Source organism: Balaenoptera musculus, chromosome 9 (genome assembly GCF_009873245.2).
Source record: "Balaenoptera musculus isolate JJ_BM4_2016_0621 chromosome 9, mBalMus1.pri.v3, whole genome shotgun sequence".
Lineage (NCBI taxonomy): Eukaryota > Metazoa > Chordata > Mammalia > Artiodactyla > Balaenopteridae > Balaenoptera > Balaenoptera musculus.
Genome location: NC_045793.1, coordinates 40,040,046 through 40,056,638, shown reverse-complemented (window position 1 = coordinate 40,056,638; position 16,593 = coordinate 40,040,046).

Here is a 16,593-nt window from a genome sequence, read left to right as displayed (position 1 = left end):
GATGCAAACAACAAGATGTTGGTATGATATTATGTGGTCTATTAAATTTTTTAGGAAACACCTAGAACCCTAGAATCTTAGAATTTAAAAGTCAGTGGGTGCATCAATTTAATTTAATCTTCTTTTGTTTTAATAGATGAGGAAACTGAGGGCAGAGAGGTGAAATGTCTTACTCAAGGTCACAAAGTGAGATAGCACAGAACCTAGACCAAACCCCTGGCATCCTAGTCCTTAGTCTAAAATATTCTATTACCCCTACCTACAGCACATTTCTTTGACTATTAAATGATATTATTTTATAACATAAAAGTAAATTTTTTTATTTTAACAATGAAAAGCCACTTGAAGTCCATCTTGGCAAACAAGGTTGATTATTTTAAAAATTGCTCTAGCTATAAAATAATGAGAATAATTTCTTTCTTATTATCTTATTTTGAGAGGAGTTTCAAAACAGAAGGAATCAACAGAAGGAATATATATTAATATAAAATCAAATATATAAAATAAAAATATATACTAATAAAGTAAATATAAATAAATGTATATATAAATAAATATGTGATTATATATAATACATATATATACCTATACATGTACATATATACACATATGCACACACGTATACAACATTCATGAATATCACATTCATTTGAGTGATTATACTTCCATATTTTCAAGAATCAGGTTTTATTGTTTTATAATCATTGTCTATAAAATAATAAATGAAGAGTCTGTGACATATTGAAACACAGAAAAATATATGGCAAGGCAAATTAGGTTATTATTTACAAAGGAGAATTTACCAGAGAAAAAAATGAGGAGAACTGATAAAATAGAAGATTCTCCTCCCGATTAGCAGTATAAGAATCTCAAAACTTTTCAAATGAAGCAATTCTTAGAGGTCTTCACTATACTACAAATTATATTTCTAAAATTTCATAACTATGATTGGTGGGAGCCTTCTTGCCAAAAATGAGGCAAAATCAGGCATCTTTAGCAAATTGATAGATCTCTTACACGCACAGAAATTTTGAGGAAACATGAATATAACATTTCTGCAGTTTGTTTCACTATATTATTTTGATACATTTTATTTTAATGTCAGCTCTGATTCCTTCTTTATATTCCGGTGAGATTCATGGCTGCCTTGTTGGAGAATCATAAGCTTTGTTATTGTCCTGCCTTTGAAAATTAAAGAAAAATTTGTTTCAACTGGAAACTCTCAACAGAAAAGAGTATGAAAAAAATATTGCATACATGTATTGTGTGTCACAGGGATTGTATCAGAAAAAAAAATTTCTTTGTAAAGAAATCTAGGTTGTTCAGGTGGGGAGACACTATCTTAATCTAAAGACAACATTTCCAACAGGTGAGTGAAAATCATAAATTAACCTTTACAGTTTTGTGTTCCAAAATTATATAAAGCTGACAAAATAATATCCAGATAGCATTATCACAAAAGTAATGTATCCCTCCATGAAAAATGAACATAACAGGGGAGTGCTGTAAGACAAGTGAGCAGCTGCCAAATCCTCCAGTGACACTGCTTGTTGACATTCTCCTCGATCCATTTTGCATGGTCTCTCAGCATTTAATGTGCAGAACATTCACATTTGCTGGCCCGATGCTTTTCAATTACATCCCTTTGCTTGGCCTGATACTAAACATGCCACAGGGTGACAGGCAGAGCAAGATGAAAAAGACTCCTATTCCGTCTCACTCTTCCTGACCTGCCATGCCTCATGCTCACCCCCCTTTTCGACCCTATTTTATGCTAGAAAGATCACAATCCTTGTGGTGTATTTCCCTGAAATTTCTTCAAAAATGTCCCAGTCCCTAAATTGGTCTCCATTCAAGAAAGATATATATCCCTATCCCCTAAGTGACTAACAGATCTTTAGTGCTCTTATCTATAATTTCCATAGAATATGACCAGTACCAGGAAAATGGTATATTGCCAAATGATTGGAGCACTGCATATAACATCAGCAGTAAAAGCAATACACTGAATTCAAAGGATCCAGATTTTCAAGAGAGACTAAATGAATTATATATGTCAGTTAGTCATACTGTACATTGATTTTTATTTTTAAAAATTTAATAGGTACTTTCACATTTGACCTTTAAATCAATGGACATATAACCTCTGGTCATGGATTTCTTTCCCTTGGGAAAAGAAAAATTATGGTACATAAAAATAATCATCAAGAATATTATAGTTATTACCGACTGCTCACCAATGTAATCAAGTATTCATCTATTTATTTTTATGTGAGAAATTAAAGCACACGTGTTGCTATCCATGTAGCCCATATTAACTAGAAAATCAGAAGACTAAACTGAGATTTATCTCACCTTCAGTACTCACCCTAATATCAACACATTGATAAATGTTATGCTTTACAAAGCTTTGTTCTTTCTCTTGAACATAGCAATACAAGCTTAGTTTCTGAAATAGAATTCTAAAGTTACTTTCTTGCTTATAAGCTATTCAGAGTTCAATCTTAAGGCATGATATTTGTTCTTATTTCTCTGGGGGTCTGCAATGATCTCATCTAATTAATTAGAATTCATTATATTAGAAATTAGGGGATAGTTCTTCCTTTCTGAACAAGATCACATAAATTCCAGACTCCCTGTTCTACAGGGATATTATATAGGGGGACTCTATAGCAAACAATGGCTAGGATTTTTAGGTTATAGAATATTCTTGCTTTTTACTCATCTTTATGTCTCTATGGGGAATCTTAAATATTTTAATTTTTATTTTTGGTTAAAATTTTTTTTTTTTTTGGCTGCATTGGGTCTTTGTTGCTACACATGGGCTTTCTCTAGTTGCAGTGAACGGGGGCTACTCTTCATTGTGGTGCGCGGGCTTCTCATTGCGGTGGCTTGTCTTGTTGCGGACCACAGGCTCTAGGCACGCGGGCTTCAGTAGTTGTGGCACCAGGGCTCGGTAGTTGTGGCTCGCGGGCTCTAGAGCACAGGCTCGGTAGTTGCGGCACATGGGTTTAGTTGCTCCGTGGCATGTGGAATCTTCCCCGAGCAGGGCTCGAACCTGTGTTCCCTGAATTGTCAGGTGGATTCTTAACCACTGCACCACCAGGGAAGACCTTAATTTTTATTTTTAATCAAAAAATGTTCTCTGACCCTCAGTGAGAGTTGGGAGTCTCTATAATCAACACATGATTTGGGAGGTCCTGACAGAGCTTTTGGAAGAGTGCAGAAAGCTGATAGAGAAAACACTCCAGGCATTTAAAATTTTTTTCTGTATTGAAATGCATAATTGCTTTGTGAAGTTTCTAATGTTTTGCTTTGCAAACATACTATAATATGTATTTCTTAGGAGTCACTTTTAGTCTCTATGAGGCTCAATTTTAGAGTAATTTCTAGAATCTAATCAATTATCTTTTTGTTTTATATAATACTCTAATTTCAGATGATTTATAAAGTTTTCATTACCAGAACATTTTGCAGTAATTTATTCACAATTTTGAAAAACTGGGATAATTTAGAACAATATATGCAGAATAATCAAATTTAACACAAAAATATATTGGAAATTTAAATTCTATAACTATCAATTAAAATAGTTATTCAATACCATTCTGCTTAACAAATTGACGAAATTAGATAAAAAGTTAATTCACAATGTTAAATCAACGGGAATTTTTATACATTGAATGTGACCTGAACAATACTAGAAGTAAAGAATCCAGAATGCCATTATAGTGACTGAGAGGTGGAACTTTGGGACTTTTAATCTTTCTGCTTTTCTTTGCTTTTCAAATAACATGAATTAATAAGTTTATTAAATTTTATTTTAAATATAATACAGCTGTTATCTAGAGTAATTCCTTGATTACAGAATCTTCTAGAAATGATCATTCTTTGGGCAGGAATAACCAATTTCTGAAAGTCACCCCAAGTCAGCATAGTTATGGTTCATCCCCCTGTGTGCTCTTCCCACTCTTTCTGGTCCTTGATGCCCTTCTGCTCCCAGAAGCCGCCTACTCTTGTAATAAGGATAAATTGGACATGTTGGTAACTAAGTGAGCATTTTTCACTATAAATTAGTTCCAATCAAGGTTCTATCTCAAACTAATATTAGGCCTTAAATCAATAAAGACTTTCGCATTTAGTTTTCTAATTTCTCATTGTGAAATTTAAAAAAAGCTTTCTCATTGAAGGATTTAATTATGAGCTCTGCTACCAAAAGCAAATGCATAAGGTAGTGTTTCTACCTAAAGAAATTCATGCTCTAGCTAGAAAATTAGATACACTAAACAAATAATTACAAAATGGTGTGAAAAACATCAAAACAGATGTCTATTTAGAAGTGCTAAGTGAGCACAACCAAACAAACTATTTTACTTAGGGAGTCTGTGTAAGAAGATGACATTTGGGAAAAAGGAAATACAAAGAGGAGTGAAATAAAGGAATCCTATGCAGCAGGAACAATCCAGGCAAAGGCACAGAAGTTCAAATTCATGAACCATGTTTTAGGGAACAACAAAATTTGTATCGATGAGGTTGGTGGAAGAGGAAGCTGAAATTTACTTTTAGTTTGCTTCTGATGAATTGGTATAGCATGCTAGCAGGCTGACTTTTGTGCTATAGATAAGAGGACAAATATACATTTTGGAGGAAATCACGGAACAAGGTCCTTTAAAATCTCAATACACATTATTAAATGAAGTCTGCCTATTGAATTGAAGTCTTTTAGGTGTCAATGAGAGGGAACAGGTCCACAGTGAAGACTAGCCACAGTTCCCCAATGCCTATCACTGTATTCTTCTGTGTAGCAGTAGACCCATTTATTCACAGAATCCTTGCTCTCCTATGTTGAATGAACTGGGACTAGGCAGATGATTGCAACTGTGGCAGAAACTGAAGCCTTCTCGGTCCTGGGGCACATGTGTCTGATCAGTTCATTGCGTTTTGATTCCTACCTCGTGGGAGTTGTTGTCGATATTTTATCTCATGATAACCACATGATTCATGTTTTAATAATTTGATTCCTTGTTTTGGTTAGTATTAAGTGTCATTTTGGTTAAATAATTCCAGTCAAGAGAATATTCATAGCTCTATAAGAATTGCGGTATTAATTTAAAGATATCAGAGAGAAGCTCACCCAACTTTCTTTGTAACTGTACCATTAGTTTAGATAAAGTAAGTTTCAAGGTTCTGTTTAGTTCTATTCTTTGATTATGGGTATTAATGGGGATATATATATATATATATGTATATATATATATGTATACATATACACACACATTACATATCAGCATAAAATTGAAGTGACTGAATAAAATCACCTTCTTACCCTCCTACCCAGTGTTACTAATTCATTCATTCAAAAAATATTTATCGAGCATTATTCTAGGCCAGGTAATTTTTCACCCTGGAGGAATATCAGTGAACAGAATGAAATCTCTGTCCATGTGCAGCTCTAATGAAGGAGACAGAAAAAAAAAATACATAAACATATAGCACAACTCATAGTAGTGGTAAGTATTATGAAAAAAATAAAATCAGAATTAGGGAATCAACCATGCATGGGAGGGAGGGCTATTTCAGACTGAGTGGTCAGGTAAGACTTCTCTGATGAGCTGATATTTCAACTGTGTCGTAAATGGCCTGGTTTGCCATTTTTTCAAATAATACTGAGAGCGGAAGAAGAGAAAAAGGCATTAAGAGCATTACAGAGAGCAATTATAATGCTGAACTACAGAATAAATGATGGCAAAGAAGGAAATCTAGGAGCTCTTGGAGAGGTCTGGTGATTACAATGAAAAAGTAGTGGGGACAATAGATGGGAGGTCTGAGAATTGCTGGAGCCATAATAAGTTGGCTAGAAAAATGGGAGGTGCTAGAAAGCACAGACTGGTTGAATTCAAGGTTTCAGAGGTAGTACTGTTTTTTTTAATTTTCAAAGGCTTCATGTTTATTTATTGAACATGTAGGAGACACTTTCACCACTCCAAAGTTAAATTACATATGGCCTAATTAGAATATCCATAAACAGAGGTAGTAGTCTTATTGGTGATTGTATTAGTCAGGATTCTCCAGAAAAATGGAACCAATAGATGATTGATAGATAGATAGATAGAGATAGAGACACAGTCATTTCTTGATATCCACAGGGGATTGGTTCCAGGACCTACCACAGATACCAAAATCTGTGGATACTTAAGTTCCTTATATAAAATGGTGTAGTATTTCCATATAATCTACACACATCCTTCTCTACACTTTAAATCATCTCTAGATTACTTAAAATAACTAATACAGTGTAAATACTATGTAAATAGTTGCTGGAGCACAGCAAATTCAAGTTTTGTTTTTTGGAATTTTTTAAAAGATATTTTTGATCTGCAGTTTGTTTGCAGAACCCTCAGATAGGATAGCTGACTTTATAGATTTAGATATAGATAGATATATAGATATATATATAAAGACATAGATAAGAGATTTATTCTAGGAATTGGCTCACACAGTTGTGGAGACTGAGAAGTCCCACAATCTACTGCCTGCAAGCTGGAGAACCAGGAAACGTTGTGGTATAATTCAGTTTGAGTCTGTAGGTGTGAGAACCAGGGGAACCATGGGTTAAGTCCTGAAGTCTGGACCTCCAATGTCCTAGAGTAGAAGAAGATGGCTGTCCCAGCTCAAGAAGAGAGAAAGGATTTGACCTACATTCATCTTTTGCTCTGTTTGGGCCCTCAATGGATTAGATGATGCCCACTCGTATCAGTGAGGGCAGATCTTTTTTACTTGGTCTACCAAATTAAATGCTAATCTATTCCAGAAACACCCTCTCAGACACACCCAAAATAATGTTTTACAGTAAGTCCCCTACATACGAACGAGTTCCGTTCCGAGAGCACGTTCGTAAGTCCAATTTATTCGTAAGTCCAACAAAGTTAGCCTAGGTACCCAAATAACACAATCGGCTATATAGTACTATACTATAATAGGTTTATAATACTTTTCACACAAATGATACATAAAAACAAATAAAAAATAAAAAAACATTTTTAATCTTACACTACAGTACCTTGAAAAGCACAGTAGTAAGTACAACAGCTGGCATACGGGGGCTGGCATTGAGTGAACAGGCAAGAAGAATTACTGACTGGAGGAGAGAGAGGAGGTAGGAGATGGTAGAGCTGAAGGATTGTCAACAATAGGAGATGGAGGGCAAGCTGCAAGTTCACTCATACCTTAAGTGATTGGGCATGCGAAGGCATGTTCACATCTTTGAAATTTCGCAACTTGAAGGTTCGTATACGGGGGACTTACTGTACTAGCTATTTGGGCATCCTTAGCCCAGTCAAGTTGACACATAAAGTTAACCACCACAGTAAAGCGGTAGGGACTACCCACAGTTCCCCCAAATCTACTGTCTCCTTCTTTCTTGTAGCAGTAGACTCACCCCAGTTTCACCTAGGCACATAGATACCAAACTACAGTCTATACTTCCCAGCCCTCTCTGAAGCTATCTGTGGCTACAGAATTGATGAGTGCTACCTCTAGATCATCTCTGTAAAAGAAAACTACCTTCCTGGACTCTACCCTGTCCATCTCAAAAAATAAACTCTTGTAGTCTATAATGCAGACATGTGAAATTCAGCTTCCATCTTGAGGATGAGGACACCCCTGCAGAGAATGGTATAATGGCACCATGGAAAAACCTGGGTCCCTGAGTGACCTAATGGGCAGAGCTGTCCCTCCAAACTAGATCATCTATCTCTTAATTGTTATGTGACAAAAAAATAAAAACTTCTTTAAGCACTGGCAGTTGTGGTTCTTTTATCAAGTCAACTGCTAGTAGTTACCCAGACACCATGCTTCTCAAACTACGGAGTAGCAGCATTGGTGCTGCCTAAGATCTTGTTAAAACTATACACTCTAAGACCCTACTCCAAACTTACTAAATCGGGCCACATTTTAATCAGGTTCCCAGGTGATGATTATACACATTAAAGTTTGACAAGCATTGCCCTAACGCTTAAGATTTTGAACATAGAAATCTAATCCTTAGGATTTAGGTATGAACGTGTCCAGAAAGTGTTAAAGTGGGATGGATAGAAAATTATTGTAATTAAGGAGATTAAGTAAATGAGAATCTAGGATGCTAACAATGTATCTATGGGGTGGTTGAATAATCACCTAGACTGATCACATAGAATGATGAGAGGAAATGTTAGAAAAAGGGTGATCCAGATCTCAAATTTTTAGTTAGGAGAGTATGATCCTTAATTCTATGTGGCAACTTGACTGGGCCACAGGGTGCCCAGAAATTTGGTCAAATATTATTCTACATATGTCTGTGAGAGCATTCTAGATAAGATTAACATTTGAACTGGTAGACTGAGTAAAGAAGATTGTCCTCCCTATTGTGGGTGGGACTTACCTAATCAATTGAATGGAATAGGAAAAAAAAAATTTTAAAGGCTAAGGTGAAACTCCTCTTGTTTGACTACTTGAGATGGAACATCAGTATTCTCCTTTCTTTGGACTCAAATAGAAAAATCAATTCTCCTTGGTTCCCAAACATGCCAGCTTTCAGACTGGAACTTACCCCATCAGTTCTCCTGGATCTCCAGCTTGCTTACTGCAGATCTTGAGGACTTCTCAGCCTCTATAATCACAGAAGCCAATTTCTTATAATAAATCTTCATTGGTTCTGTTTCTCTAGAGAACCCCAACACAGGAAGGAAGTCACCAGGAAGACATTTGTAAATGATGACAAGGAAGGATAATTTAAAAAATCTGAATATATACTTTTTGTAAGAGCTGGGATTTTTGAAGTATTGAGGAAAAATTACTCAAAAGCAATAGTGAAGAACAAAGATTTTTACTACCACTAAATTATGTTTTGGAATAATTGTGCTGTGAGTGAAAAAAAGCAAATACCCCTTGAAATAACTGCAGTGGAGCCATATCTTTGGGATATAGTAATATTTTAACTAGAGCACACTGGTGAAGGGACTATTAATAGAACAGTTTAGGAAATAGGGCTGGTTGGTGATGAGAAATCGTGGGTTCCAAAGAAGACCATGGAAGTATTTGAGGGTGAGGGAAGAGAGGTAGGTGGAAGAAGAGTCTGGATTAGGGGCTATACAACTCAGTATAGTAATAAATGTTCATATGATGATGAATAATAAGAGAGAGGCTTCTGATAGTAGTTGAAGAGAACTTAGAGAGTAAGAATGACGCATCTCCAAGAAAACTCTTAGAGGAAATAAGAGATCAATTCAAATACAGATGTTTTAACTGGAGAAGAGGGACGATTATTTATTCCAGTAGTTCAAAGAGATTAAGTACACCTAGAGAAGGCAAGCTCTCTTAAGAGGCTTCTCAAAGTACTATGTCAGCTTAGGAATGAGACCTAGGGTAACCAATATGACCCGCTTCAGGAGGCACTGAAGCTACAGGGGGTTATCAGTAATCAAAGTCTTGTGGTGACCCAGAAGCACTAGGAGAGTTGAAAACTTAAGGGAGGCTAAGAATTCTAATGTTGTTGGCAACTGGACTAACATATGCCAAATACTTGGAAACCATTTCTCTAAAACACTATATAAGTGTATTTGTGTTATCTATAAAGTATGTCAATCCAGAGTGATTTATTCCTGAATAATTCCTGAGAGTTGTTTTGCTCTATAATACGTCTATAGGCACATCTTCCTATAATCACTCAGCAAGTAAGTTTTCAGAATGTACTGTTACTTAAGGAACTTCATGAATTTATGAATGGATGGAGAAACATGTAAACACCCCAAATCACATTTTTATTTTGCCAATTATTTGAATTATGGATAGGTAGTTTGGCAAGTATTTTCTTATACCATAAAAGATATATTTTAATTGGAAGCTAAAAGCTATCACTCAACCTTGGCAAGTGGAAGATGCCAGATAATTTACTATTCAGTTAAACTAACTACTTTGAGATATTTATAATAATTGTGCCAAAGTATTGACAGAATAATTTTGCTCAAAACTTTCAGCCTTTATTTGTGTTTAATCTCATACAGGATTTCTGCAGCAGATGGATTTTTTAAATCATTATTATTGATTTCAGAATCTTCCTTAATATTTATGTGCTAACAGAAACATATTTCTGACTAAGGAAACTAAAAGCTTCATACTTAAGTTATAAGATTAGATGAATCTTTTCACTATCATTACTTATATATCTCTAGTCTTCTGAACCTCACCTATGCCTTGTCTTCATAATTTAAAATACTCAGCTTAATGACTAGTTGACAACACAAAACATTGAACAGTTTCAATTCATTTAAAAAAATTATCACAAGGTTATTGAATTAATTGCATGGCTTGAATTTGTAAAATACCACTCAAGGCAACAAAAAATGAATAACGATTCTAGTTTGTAGCAAAATTTATTTTCAAATATTCCCTGTTTGTTTATGAAAAATGAAGCACTGAGGTATTCCCTCAAGTCTTCACTCTGATTATAATTTTATTGGCTCTCAATTTAGAAAATCCTTTGATCTTCCCCTTGACATCACCAAACACACCTTTATTTCAGTAAAAGATGTCTTCATAGTGAAATTGTCTATTTATTTTACTCTTTCCACTTCTCTTGCTACACACACACGCACACACATGCACAGAAACACAAACACATACTCAAAAACAGAGAAAACATAATTTCTGTCTGAAATAAGAAGAAAATTAAAATAAGGCTTGGGTTTATTTTCTCTGCCTTAAGGCCTTGTTGCCTTTCCCAGTATAAGTGTTGTTTGGCCAAACAAAACAAAAACATGGTCTTAAAAGTCTGATAGAGTTGGGTTCAACTTTTGGCTGTATTAATGACATACAGTTGGATAAGTTTTAAAACTACTTAGAATCTCAGTGTTCTCCTATGTAAAATGAGAATATATATGACTTCTTCTATTGATACCTGTGACAAGAAATTGTTTTGAGATTTTCAACTTTTCCACTATGGTCCTCCCAAAGGCAAAAGAGAGTAAATTCAGATAGACCTCTGAAAGGAAAGCTAAAATAAATTCAAAATTTATTTGAAGTTTACATCAATATGGAAGGATAAAACATTTATATATGGGAATACTTAGCTTCTTTCTTTCCCTTTTCCCACTGCATGATTATCTCACCCTCTGCTCCATAAGCAATAAACGATCAGAAACTATGAGGGGCATTATACTTGAAAATCCATCAGAACAAAGACTATGTCATACCTTCACTTGGAGAGTTGCACAATAAAGTATAAAAATATTATAGGAAGCATACTGTGCATAACTCTGAATGGCAAGAAAGAGAGAGTTGATAGAAGTTTAGATTTGGGGGAACATAATGGCATGAACAAGAAGGTTCTTTGCTTTTGTAACTCCCTGGAGTTTTAAGATGCCAAGGAATAGGAAAGGAGCAAAGGTATTAAGAGTAGCAGTAAGAGTTGCATTAATGTTGTAGTGTTGCATTAAGAGTTGTAATGTTTGAAACATTACTGAACTACAGGTCTCATTACTTTCTAAGAACACTAAGATGATTATGTATATTGCAAAGTGCTCTATTATATATTCACTTTTATTTTAATATGAAGTTATTCATAAAAGTCTTTGTAGAAAATTGATATCACAGGAAGGTTATGATTTCAAGGGCCAGCATCTTTGTTGGTAAAAAATTTTAATGAATATCTTACCTGCTTAGCATATTGCTGGCCACACTATAGTGGATTATAAATATTAGCTCCTATTCTGAGTCTATATTTGTGATGATTAATGGTATGTGTCAACTTGGTTAGACAATTGTGTCCAGATAACTGATCAAACATTATTCTGGATGTTTCTGTGAGGGTGCTTTTGCATGAGATTAACATTTCAATCAGTGGACTTTGAGTAAAGTAGATTGGCCTTTATAATATGAATGAGCCTCATTCAGTCAGTTGAAGGTCAAATAGACTGACCTCCTCAAAGCAAGAAGGAATTCTGCAGCAGATGGCCTTTGGACTTGAACTGCAACATTGGCTCTTCCTGGGTCTCCAGTCTGCTGACCTACCTTACATATTTTGGACTTGCCAGTCTCCATAAACACCTGAGCCAATTCCTTAAAATATATTTATTTAATTATAATATATTTTAAATAATAAATATAAATAAATATATGTATTTATTTATATTTTAATAGATATATGAATACATATTCATATTTATGGATTTTAATATATTTATATACATATTTTTAAATAAATAAATGCATATATATATATACACACACAACCTATTGATTCTATTTCTCTGAACAAACCTAATATAATAGTCAATGACAAAATCATTTACAACCTATTAGAAGACATTGATCCAGTAATCTCTTGTAAGTTTCAAAGACTCCTGAACACATCTGAATTAAAATTGGGACCTTTTATGGACTGAATTATGTCTCTCCAAAATTCATATGTTGAAATCCTAACCCTTAGTACCTCAGAATGTGACTGTATTTGGAGATAGGACCTTTAAAGAGGTAACTAAGATAAAATGAAGTCATATGTGAGGGACCTAATCCAATATGACTGGTGTCCTTATAAGAAGAGATTAGAACACCAACACACACAGAGGGGAGGACCATGTGAAGACACGAGAAGTCAGCCATCTAGAAGGCAAAGAGTGGCCCTAGAATTCAACCTTGCTAATACTTTGATCCCAGACTTCTGGCCTTCAGAACAGTGACAAAACAAATTTCTGTTGTTTAAGCCACCCTATCTGTGGTCTTTTGTTATGACAACCCTAGCAAACCAGTACAGGTCCCAAAATCATTTTGGGTAACAGGACAATTATTCCCTGACCCATATCACAGAGCTCCATACCAAATTTAATCAGCAAGAGATGTAGGTATTGAGTAGATCTGAGGCAGGAGACAGATGGGCCCCAAGGGCAAACGGTTTGAGTTGGTTCCTTGTGGACCAATACTCTGAGACAGAAATAACAGGACAATTGAGAGAGGAGGCTGGGCCCTGCTCAGACAGAAGATAAGAGACCACACATTCCTCATTCTTGAAGTCAGGAGACCTCCCCGACTACACATGCGCAGAAAGGCACCTTGGAGGTCAAAAGGGGAGTGATGCCAAGTGATGGCAACTAATGCTCACTACCCATAGGCCTCTTCGGTAGAATCCATCTTGGCTAAGAGATGCGTGTGCACACGTGGGAAAATTCTGAGCTATACCAAATACGGACTTTGAACCAGGAAAATCGAAATGATTGGCCAGAGGAAACCTGAAAGAAATGCCCCATAAAAGTTATTCCAACTGCCATGAGGGTGTGACTCTCTCTCTGAGCCCACCTGTCTGTCTATCCACATGTACTGTTTTCTTTTTTCTCCTAATAAATATTTTACTTGTTTCACTACTTTCCGTCTTTGTGGGAATTCTTTTTCTGCAAAGCCATAGGGCCAGGGCCTTGTCACTGACCACTGGTCTAGTGGCTAGGATTCGGTGCTCTCACCGCCGCGACCCGACCTCAATCACTGACCGGGAACTGAAACCCTGCTCCAAGCCACTGCAGGCCGAGGCCGCCTGAGATCAGATCCAGCAGTAAATAGTAGATTCTGAGGCTGTTTAAATACGCCATTTATTTAAGACATAATATATTTTAAAGCATACAGTTTTTAAGTTAAAGCCTTAGGTAACACGCCAAACATGTTCATGATAACCTCTGTAAGTACAAATTGCATGCAGATTTCACTGCCTTCTCCTTCAAAACATGGTCTTGCAGTTGGACTGAGGTAGGCAGGCAAGGCTACCGAGAAAACGATAAAGGATGACCTGATCTTTATGATCTGCTATTTAAGGAATTGCTACTTATCATTTCTGAAGCAGCCAGTCCTTTTCCCTTTAAGATGAAACAGTAAACATTTGAATCACTCTCTTGACAGCCCTCCTAATATCAAAATATCTTTTATTTCCCCTGGTTACCTGTCCTACTAAGGTTTATAAAATGTTTGAAGCATTTAAAGGTCTCACGTGGAACATACAAGTCGCTCTGTTTGTTGAATGTGCCTAAGAAGACAAGTGATGTATCACTGCAAAAATTTTATAGGAAGATTATTTATTTAATGAAACAGCCCTGAGTGTAAAAGTATCTCTCTCTCTCTCACACACACACACACACACACACACACACACACACACATAGAAATCTCAGTATCACAAGCTGTAGTTCTAAATCAAATGATCTAAAATATATTTAGTGAAAACTTTTTTTTTCATGAGTTTTGAGCTTTCATTTTACTTTACTATTGAGTATAACTTCAATCTTAGGAAATGTTTATCATTTAACTAGTAGCATTTTCAAATAAAGCCATACACAAAATACAGAATTGAACCTGACTTCTTCCAATAATCTTTCAATAAAACTTTTCTGTACTTCAATTTTGCAGGAAATCAAACTAGTTTGCAAATACTGACATAAGTAGCATTATGGAGTATATCCCATCAAAAAAATTTAAGATACCTTTGTGTATTAGAAAATGTACTATTTAACAACATCATAAAACTTTATCGTTTTACTAAACATTTTCATTTTAATTAACCTCTTCTGATTTTTCTAAAATTAAACTTTTCCTCAAGAAGTTTACTGCTTTTCAATATTTCTTTACCCTAAAACTATGTCTCCCACTACATTCTAGTCTATTAAGAATGTTAGTTCGCAACTCCCTCTTAGGGGTTTTTAAGGAAAAAAATGAAATACTTATTTTTGTTTAGATTTTGCATTTAAGTTAAAGACATTTTATATTGTTACAATAAATTTGAAACCTACAGTTCTTAATAGGCAGTCTGAAGTAGGTTTAGAAGTTATAACGTTTAAAGTCTGGTATTTATTTTAGTGTATCCAAACCACTAGACTAGCTTATTCAAATCCTGTATGTAATCAGCAGCATTTTAAATGTAGTGCAGGAAATGACTAGCTTTACAATTTATTGTACTGTCCAGGTTATTGTATTATACAGAATTTCTTTCACTTTTTTTGTGACACTTGCAGATATTAATGACTAATTATTAGCTTCAAAAAATTAGATCCAATACTCACCATCTATGATATTTGCTCTTCTGTGAACTTACTGAATCATTTCGATTAAATCACTTAACTTCTCTGCGCATTTCATCTTACTTCCATAAGAAAACTCCTTAAATAGATTAAATAAATGTGGGTTCATCTGTTTTAAGACTGCCGAATAAAATGTACCAACTTATCCTATATAGAGTTTATAACTAAATTTAAGGTAATTTAATCATGTCTTGTATCAGTTCAAAGAAAATCCTATGAGCAAAAATCTATTATGGTTTTTACCTTTAGTTTAAAAAAATTACATTAAAGATTTATTTATGTAAGTGCTTTTTTTCAATTCCTGTTGACTTCATAGAATCCAAACATTTAGTATCACTAGTTTTGAAAGTTGTTTCAAATCTGTTATATAAATTAATTCTGCAAAATGCATACTAATAATGCAGACATTATAATCTTTGTTAAATAAATGATTAATAAGTGAACTGACAGCTCAATAAATAAGAGGAAGAAAAAGTAAAATCACTATAGAAATGAAAGGTAAATTGAAAGGAGAATTAAGGAGAACAAACATTGCTGAAAACTGAAGTAAGGTAAACAGTGGATAGAAATGAAAGAGAAAGGAATAAAAGTTAAATTCACATGACTAATTTGGAATAATTTGAAAGATAACTATGATACATAAAAGACGTCAAGGATAGAAAAGCCAATGTACTCATAATTGTTATTATGAGATAATCATATTGATGATGAAAAATATTTACAGTTATAATCAAAGAAAATATCCCAGAAATGAAAGAAAACATGAATCTATAGACTAAAAAAGAATATTCCATATGTCAGGAAAATCTGACCATAGGCCAGTCAGAGAGAAGCTATTAACAGGTTGAGAAAATAAGAGAAATAGTATGGCTTGTATGTTGCTGGGAGATGTTGAGATTTCAGTTTGGGAATGAGAAAGTTCTTTTTCTTGATCATAAAACATTGCAGTAGAAAAAGAAACATGACTCAATGAAATCTCCTTACAAATATGCTAATAATATTATTGCCTGGGAAACACGGAGTAGAAAAGTCATTATCTATAGAATGTATTTAGCAGAATGTACTTCGAATGAACTAGGATAGTTCATAAAATTTAACCCTGAAATCTATGGATTTATGGAAAATGACTTCTTGGAATAATGTTATTTAAGGTTTGTTAATTATCAGTGAATAAAATGGGGATGTTTTATGACCAAATTAGTTCTCCTTTGTTCTTCATGTGTAATTTAGAGTCCTCATACATTAAATCTGTGCCAGAATGCATCAAGAAAGACTCTAAAGAACAGCACTGGTGGTCCTGGATATCTCTATCTTGTTTTTTCAAGTACCTATATCCTTGAAATGATAGAGTTTAACACTGGGTAAGATCTCTGATCCATGTGAATATGATTCGACAATCCAGTCTTCATATTAACTCCAGTTGGCACCGGAAGCAGAATTTTCTTTCAGTCCCAGGAATCATAATGGCTAGGCATTTTTGATAAAGAAAAATAAAGGATTTGAT